Below are 8242 nucleotides of genomic sequence, written 5' to 3' on the forward strand. Positions count from 1 at the left end.
CTCTATCTGTCCTCCTCTCTGTGTCTGTCACTCTCAAATAAGTAAATAAAAATTTAAAAAAATTATTCAAACATTCAGAATTCTTTTTTTTTTTTTTTTTGAGGTATGGTTTTCCTCCTATTTCTGCCTCCCAAGTGCTGGGATTAAAGGCATGTGCCACCACACCCAGTTTAGAATTCTTGTTCTTATTTGATGAAACATTTTTTCTCTATGAAATTTTTGCTTCATAATCTTTCCTTGATTATCCAAATAAGTTCCAGAACCTCCTGAGTTGATATGCAGCTTCTACATTCTTTAAAAACATTTTAATGTTTAGCATTTTAGTGTTAAACATATGTTACAAATGATATATCCATAATTCATGTCCTTGCTTATCACAGAATTATTTAAGCAATATTCATGTATACCTGTGCTTTGTATGTTTACATCACTATAGAACCAATTTTTGTTGTTTTGTTTTTTTATTTTTCAAGGTAGGGTTTTACTCTGGCCCAGGCTGACCTGGAATTCACTATGTAGTCTTAGGGTGGCCTTGAACTTATGGTGATCCTCCTACCTCTGCCTCCCCAGTGCTGGGATTAAAGATGTGTGCCACCATGCCTGGTTTAGAGCCAATTTTTACCTCTCAATAAAAGTTTACAAAGATTTTTCAAATATTTTATAAATGAGACAAAACATTCATAATGGAATGTTAACTGCTACTGTGACCTTTTCATTTTGCACTTTACACATGTCCTGCTCACCATGCAATGCCCCATTCCTTAGGGTTCCTGATGGGTTTGCATCTTTGTCATCCCAGCAGCAATACTTCTCAGCCTGGTGTAGCACGTAGTCAGTTATCCCAGGAGTCTGAGTACAGTGTCACTTGTAGCAGTGAAATACCATGGTCTTGGTAGTTGTCTCCAGTTATTTCAACTGCAGGACCACCTTATTAAGCTGCTTTCAAGAAAGTTATGAGTGTGCAGATCTTCCATATTCATGTCAACAGAGGATGATTTCACATCTAGATGAAGCCTTTAAAGCAACATTTGTAAGGGGGCAATCTTGTCAGTAGAGAGTGCAAGCTTTTGCTGCCAATCAAAATCCTATAGCTGAGCAGAAGAAATAGCCACCATGTCTCCTAACAGAGCCTGCTTGATTTCATCTCTTCTTTTCAAAACATTTCAAGATAATTTCTTGAAATGAATTCCGCTGACTGAGTTGAAGTGCCTCTTCATCAGAAAATTTTGGTCACATCTTCAGTAACATTCATCCACTTGGCTGAATTCCAAACACTCTAATTATCCTGGTGGAGAGAATAATGCTGGGCCACAAATTCCATTGGTTAGGGGTTTTGTTTGTTTCTTGAGGCAAGACCAAGATATATTTTTGTTAATGCCCCAGAGCAAGAGATAGAATTGGCACACCATGGCCTCCAGCCACTATAATTGAACCCCAGACACATGGGCCATCTTGTGCACACGTGTAACCTTGAGCACTTGTGTCACCTTGTGTGTCTGGCTTACGTGGGATCTGGAGAGTTGAACATGGATTCTTAGGCTTCACAGGCAAGTGCCTTAACTGCTAAGCTATCTCTTCAGCCCTTTTTTTGTTTGTTTGTTTCTGTTTTTTCAAGGCAGAGTCTTACTCTAGCCCAGGATGACCTGGAATTCACTATATAGTCTCAGGTGTCCTCAAACTCATTGTGATCCTCCTACCTCTGCCTCCCAAGTGCTGGGATTAAAGGTGTACGCTACCACAAAGGTCTCAATCCAGCCCAGGTTGACCTGGAGTTCACTGTAGTCTCAGACTGGCCTCAGACTCATAGCAATTCTATCTCTGCCTCCCAAGTGCTGGGATTCAATACATGCCACTATGTTGGGCACTACTGATTGTCCCCTCCATGCTGTCCCCACAGCACCGTCCACTGTTCCTGCTCCATCCTCTGACAACCTTTTCAAAGCTCTCTCTACAACACTGCCACAATGGCTAGCCTTTTCTGAGATGGAGTTTACTTTTGGGGGTTCACACACAAACCCCAAACCTGAGTTTGAGTCTGCTTTACCAAATAAGTGAAACAAAACAGGGCTGAGAAGGGTTATTTTAGTGAATTATTATACCTTATTCCATGAAGTTCAGGAACCAAAGGGTGACAGGTGGTTACATCCACATGGTCTAAGGGCCCATGGAAAAGTCCATGGGCCTAGAAAGAAAACGTGAAAAAATATAAAAGAGAGGCTTTAAAAATAAGGCAACAGAGCTCGAGAGATGGCTTAACAGTTAAGGCATTTGCCTGCAAAACCAAAGGACCCACATAAGCCAGATGCATAAGGTGGTGCATGCATCTGGAGTTTATTTACTGTGGCTGAAGGCCCTGATTCACCCATTCCCTCTCTCTCTACTTCCTCTCAAGTACATAAAGCAATAACACATCACCCTTTCCTGCACTAGATGCAGTCAAGCTGCCAGGCTGGGAAGAACAAAACCTTACTGCTGACAAAAACCCACCAGTGCGAAGAGGTTAACAGCCCAGGAGCCTGAAAAGAGGAAAACGCTCACCTAAAACCTCATGAGCAGCCAGGCTTCTTATCCTGGGTTGGGGCTGAATCCAGAAGTTAGCAGGTCTGCAAGAAGCATCCGGAAGGGGCCTGGCAAGGAAGTGGATGTCACCCTTGAAGAATGTAGGTGTTGGACAAGGGGCTGCTGTGAAGATAAGGAAGTGCACACTGTAGATGGGAACACAAGAAAACCCCTCCCAGGGGTCCTGGAGGGGGTGGATTGGAGCAGGCATCACCCACAAAGCTCCCTGTCTTTCCAGCTGCAGGGGACATGAAAAGTCTCCTCAATGGTGCTGCCCACCTCATAGCAGGACCCTATGAACTGGGGCAATTGGCTGGGGTGAAAAGTGTCATCAATTTTGGGGCTGTGAACACCTATGAGGTGAAAGATAGAATAGCTTCTGTTTCCTATTTTAGGCAGGGTCCCACTCTATCACTCAATCCCAAGCTAACCTGGAGCTCATTCTGTAGTTCCAGGCTGGTTTCAAACTCAAGAATCTTTCCCCCTCTGCCTCCTGAGTGCTGGGATAAAAGGTGTGCACCACTATGCCTGACCCTCTTCTATCTTTTTAAATGTATGTATTGAACCCTGGGCTGGCAAGTTTTGCAATCTGAGCCATTGTTGCAAGCCCTCCTTTTCTTTTTCTTTTTCTTTTCTTTTTTTTTTTAGGTAGGGCTTCCCTCTAGCCCAGGCTGCTCTGGAATTCACAGTGTACTTTTAGGGTGGCCTCAAACTCAAGGTGATCCTCTTACCTCTGCCTCCTGAGTGCAGAGTGCTGGGATTAAAGGCATGTGCTGCCATGCCCATATGACTTTTTTTTTTTTTTTTGTGCCATCTTCCATCATCCATAATGAAATGTTGATGAGCCCAATATTATACAGGTATCAACAGCTGCTATGAGGTCATGAATGTGCTGGTCACTCCATGTCAGAAAGAAGGCTCTCCTCCCTATCCTTTGGCTCTTACATTCTTTCTGCCATCTCTTCATGATCCCTGAGTGGAAGGTGTGATAGAGAAGTCTCATTTAGCACTGAGGAGTCAACAGTCAATTATTTTTAGCACTTTGACAAATGTGAAGTCTTTTCAATACTCATCACCATCTGGCCAAAAGTGACAGTAGCCACTAATCTATGGACATAAACATATTTCATGGATAACTTGGTAGATACAACATATTTACTTAGCCAAACAATAGTAGCTTCTTCCTTAGAGGCTTTGATCTTTCCTGCCATAGGCATTTTTCCCGGATATTCCTTTTTTTGGTTTTTTCATAGTAAGGTCTCACTCTAGCCCAGGCTGACCTGGAATTCACTATGTAGTCTCAGGGTGGTCTCAAACTCACAGCAATCCTCCTAACTCTGCCTCCCAAGTATATTTCTTTCTTTTTTTTCCTCCTCTTTTTTGGTTTTTAGAAGTAGGGTCTCGCTCTAGCCCAGGCTACCTGGAATGCACGCAGTCTCAGACTGGCCTTGAACTCACGATAATCCTCCTAGCTCTGACTCCTGAGTGCTGGGATTAAAGGTGTGAGCCACCATGCCGACCCACTGTTTTTTTCCCGTCTTTAAAAAATTGCCAATGTAAGGTCAGCCTGGACTAGAGTGAGACCTTACCTCAAAAACAAAAACAAAAACAAAAAAAAAAACCTGCCAATATGTACTTTACATTTACATATAGAAATTTAGGTGTCATTCATTCTGGCATTTTCTTTCTTTCCTTTTTTTTTTTTTTTTTTTTTTTTGTCTTGCTCTAGCCCAGGCTGACCTGGAATAAACTATGAAGTCTCAGAATGGCCTCAGACTCACAGCAATCCTCCTACCTCTGCCTCCTGAGTGCTGGGATTATAAATTATATAAATTTATATATATATGTGCATATTTTATTCCTGTCTCCTTTCTCCTCCCCACCCATTTCCCTCTCCCCTGTATCACATGTGTCCTTTTGCTCTCCCCTCCACTGCTCTTCCAGCTCATCCCTTTACATTCACTTTTGGTTATAGTTCTCTTTCTAGGTTTAATTCACATTTGCCCCCCCTGTCATAGGCTTTGCACTAGGTTTTCAGTACTGAAACAGTATGCTTGGGGTCCAGTAAAGTCCTTGAACCCCAAACCCTAGGTTTGTTTCTAAATTTAATCAGAAAATTGAATTAAAAATACTAAGAAGGATAATTAAATTATTATTATTATTTATTTTTATTTTTATTCTTTTGGTTTTTCAAGGTAGGGTTTCACTCTAGTCCAGGCTAACCTAGAATTCACTGTGGAGTCTCAGGGTGGCCTTGAAGTCATGGCGATCCTCCTACCTCTGCCTCCCAAGTGTTGGGGTTAAAGGCGTGTGCCACCATGCATGGTAAATGATTATATTTATTGAGGGAAGTATAGAGCCAAGGAAAAGCAACCATGTGGCTATAGATTCCACGTGAAGAGCCTGGGAAAACCATGGAAAGAAAATAGAGGAAAGAAAGTTCAAGGAGCTCCTGCCATGTGGGGAGCTGAAGGGATGAAGAACTCATGTGATAAGGGCTAAGGGGGTTCTCCCCTCAGTTTAACCCAGCTGGGCCTGGGCCCTGCTGAGGGAAAAACTCGCCCACAGCTAGAAGTTCACAAGTGGTCAGAGAGCCTGCCCTTCCCTTGCCAAGGTATTTATAACCTTATAGTGGTGGGCTGTCTTCTGGCTCAGGTGAACCAGAGGACAGCTGGTTGGCTAGGGCTGGGGGCTGTCTCAGGAAAAGGCTAGCCCTGACACCAGGTTCTGAACTTGGTTCAACCACGATGTTTAAATCCTATGAAAGACCTCCCTCTCAGGAGGGGTCCTGATTGAGGAAAAATAGGGCTAGTGAGCTAGGCAAGAGATAAGAAGTCAGATCTTTCCATTTCCAGAAAATGTAGACTTTCCTTCTCAGTACCAAACATGAATTCCGTCCTGTGGAGCAAGCGTGCAGTCACAGTAGTTGGTTATCCCATAGCAGTCATACCATTAGTGGGCACATTTTGCCTGCCTGCCTGTATAGCTCACAGGATCCACCGTTGATTAAGGCTGTTGATGAATTTTCTCCCCCAGCAGCTTGCATAGCACTTTCTAGCACTTATAGTGCTAGAAATAAAAATAGCAGCAAGAAGAGGCTTCCATCTTAGATCCAACTTGATTTTCTCAGTGTCCTACAACTAAAGCATGTGGTTAGTGTCTTCAGCAATAGGATATTACCACCTAGTTCTAGTGGGTAACCAAGAGCATGTAGCTCCCAGTTTCAATGCTGCAATCCCAGGTGCACCAAACTATGCCCTGGTTACAAGAAAGACCTTATACCCAGGGGAACATCTAAAACTTGGACTATTTGGTAGAAACAGGTCTTCTTCAAGCACTAGCTTTGAGCAGCCATGCTCCAACACAGGCTGGAGTAATTGCCATGGGTCTAGAAGAGCAAGGAGCCATGCCTCACTGGATTCAGGTCCCTGCCAAAGTCAGGTGTACTTGAGGTAGGAAGAAGGGACTCAAGGCTCTCAGGGAAGCCTTGAACAGGCTAGAGTCACAGCTGCCTCCCCTACTAAGCAAAAGCATTTTGTTAGAGCCCCTCAAGGAGGAAACACCACTCACAGAAAAGCATTGCTTGGGCTGGAGAGATGGCTTAAGGCGCATGCTTGCGAAGTCTACGGACCCTGGTTCGATTCTCCAGGTCCCATGTAAGCCAGATGCACATGATGGTGCAGCATCTAGAGTTCATTTGCAGTGGCTAGAGGCCCTGGCACACCCATTCTCACTCTCTCTCTCCCTCTCTGTGTCTCAATTAAATAAATAAAAATAAAAATCTTTTAAAAAAAGAAAAGAAAAGAAAAGCATTACTTACTGGCCCTGCAGTCAGCTCTCATCACAGCTATACAGACCACTTTTGTTGTTTCCACAGGTCCTGCTTGGCCCCTCATGAAGTTTCTTCAGTTTGTTTGAGACAGTGTCTCATGGAGTCAAGGCTGGTCTTGAACTCCCTATGTAGCTGAGGATGACCTTGAACTGCTTGATGATCCTCTTGCCTCTACTTCCCAAGTGCTGGGATTACAGGCATAGGCCGCCATTCCCAGCTCTCACCTTCTTCCCCTCCCTGCTTGTCCCTCCAGCTTCTCTTTGCATTCAGCTCAGCTCCGCTCTTCACAGCTCTGAGTCCCTCACTCTTTCCCTCCATCATCAATTTCTTCATTTCTCCCAGGAGCATCCAAGTATGCTTACATGTGCAAGTAGCCACACACACGGGCACACACAGCCCCTCACTACCACTCCAGTACAGTGTTGGTCTCGGCTTCACTGGCAGCTCTGTGTAGCCGTGGCTCTGCTATCCTCAGCCCTCCCTGTTGCCTGCCCACCCCTCACATGTGACTACAGGCAATGGGCACCACTGATCTTTAATGATCCGAAACCCCTGCCTCCCCAGGTGTCTCAAGCTCAGGACCCTTTTTCTGCTAAGGTTAGAGAGCTTCCATGTTTGTCCTCCATCTGCTCCCCTTGAGGCCCAGGCCCGGAGAAACCCAGCTACTAGCTACATAGTGGCTACATGAGACCTTGTCTCAAGCAAAGCAAAACAAAACCATAATGTTATAAAAGAAAAAACAAGTTCAAAGGATACTTTTTTGCTCATTTTTCTTTTTCTTTCCTTCTTTCTTTTTTTGGTTTTTCCATGTAAGGTCTCATTCTAGCCCAGGCTGACCTAGAATTCATTATGTAGTCTCAGGGTGGCCTTGAACTTACACTGATCCCCCTACCTCTGCCTCCTGAGTGCTGGGATTAAAGGCGTGCACTAACTACTACAGCCAGCCTAAAGGACTATTGATTCCAAGTCTGTACCATTCTGTACTAGTATTATACTATAAACTTGTCCCCTTCTTCTATGGCCCTTGTTTAAAACTGCATGGCTGTGTTACATTTCCTGTGATATTTTTACTCAATACTTCTTGGTTCTAGGTTGCTGTTCCAGCTTTGAGCTGCTGCCAGAAAGACCATTTGACCATTATCACATTCTTTTCTTTTTGGGGGAGAAGAGGACACACTCTCAGCTCTCCAAGGTTGGCTTCTCCACTATGCACTTGGACTCTATAACATTACCAAGATATCATCATACATGTGGGGCCTGCCCAGGCCCACCTTCCATAGCCATGTTGGTGTGGCTGGTAGCCCAGAGCCCTAGAAGGCTCCACAGTGGCCTGGGCAGCTGAAACTTCAGGGCTACTCCTCACACATATTTGTGGCTGAGGGTGGGGACAAACACACTCCTAAGCTGGCTGCAGGACAGGATGGCATGGAACGGAATTCTCCACCAACCACCCAATCCCTATGCAGGGCAAACACCCGTTCCTCCGGGGCTTTTTACTCTTTTGAGGGATTTCACTGGGTTACATTTTGTTGACACAAAAACACATCACTCAAAAATAAATAAATAAAAACAGCCAGGTATGGTGGTACATTCCTTTGATCCCAGCACTCAGGAGGCAGAGGTAGGAGGATTGCTGTGAGTTCAAGGCCACCTGAGACCACATAGTGAATTCCAGGTCAGCCTTGGCTAAAGTGAGACCCTACCTAGAAAAACTGGAAAGAAAAAAAATTGCATTGGTGGGTACAATTCTGTTATAAACCTCAGATGCTCTCTGATGACAGGCTTAACTTTTGGGTTGGTGGGAAGCTAGTGGTTAAGAATGCATTTTAAGTTGGGTGTGGTGGCACACTG

The 8242-nt window shown here is 44.3% G+C and overlaps 1 non-coding gene and 1 pseudogene across 1 annotated transcript; both read right to left on the reverse strand.

Annotated features, from left to right (window-relative positions):
* Positions 1-906: 906 nt before the first annotated feature.
* On the reverse strand, positions 907-7675 carry LOC123460693 (annotated as a pseudogene).
* LOC123461274 lies at positions 7564-7642 on the reverse strand. The gene has a single exon (XR_006637561.1). It is a non-coding gene; the product is annotated as a small nucleolar RNA SNORD55/SNORD39 (small nucleolar RNA).
* Positions 7676-8242: the final 567 nt, after the last annotated feature.

Source organism: Jaculus jaculus, chromosome 5 (genome assembly GCF_020740685.1).
Source record: "Jaculus jaculus isolate mJacJac1 chromosome 5, mJacJac1.mat.Y.cur, whole genome shotgun sequence".
Taxonomy (NCBI): Eukaryota; Metazoa; Chordata; class Mammalia; order Rodentia; family Dipodidae; genus Jaculus; species Jaculus jaculus.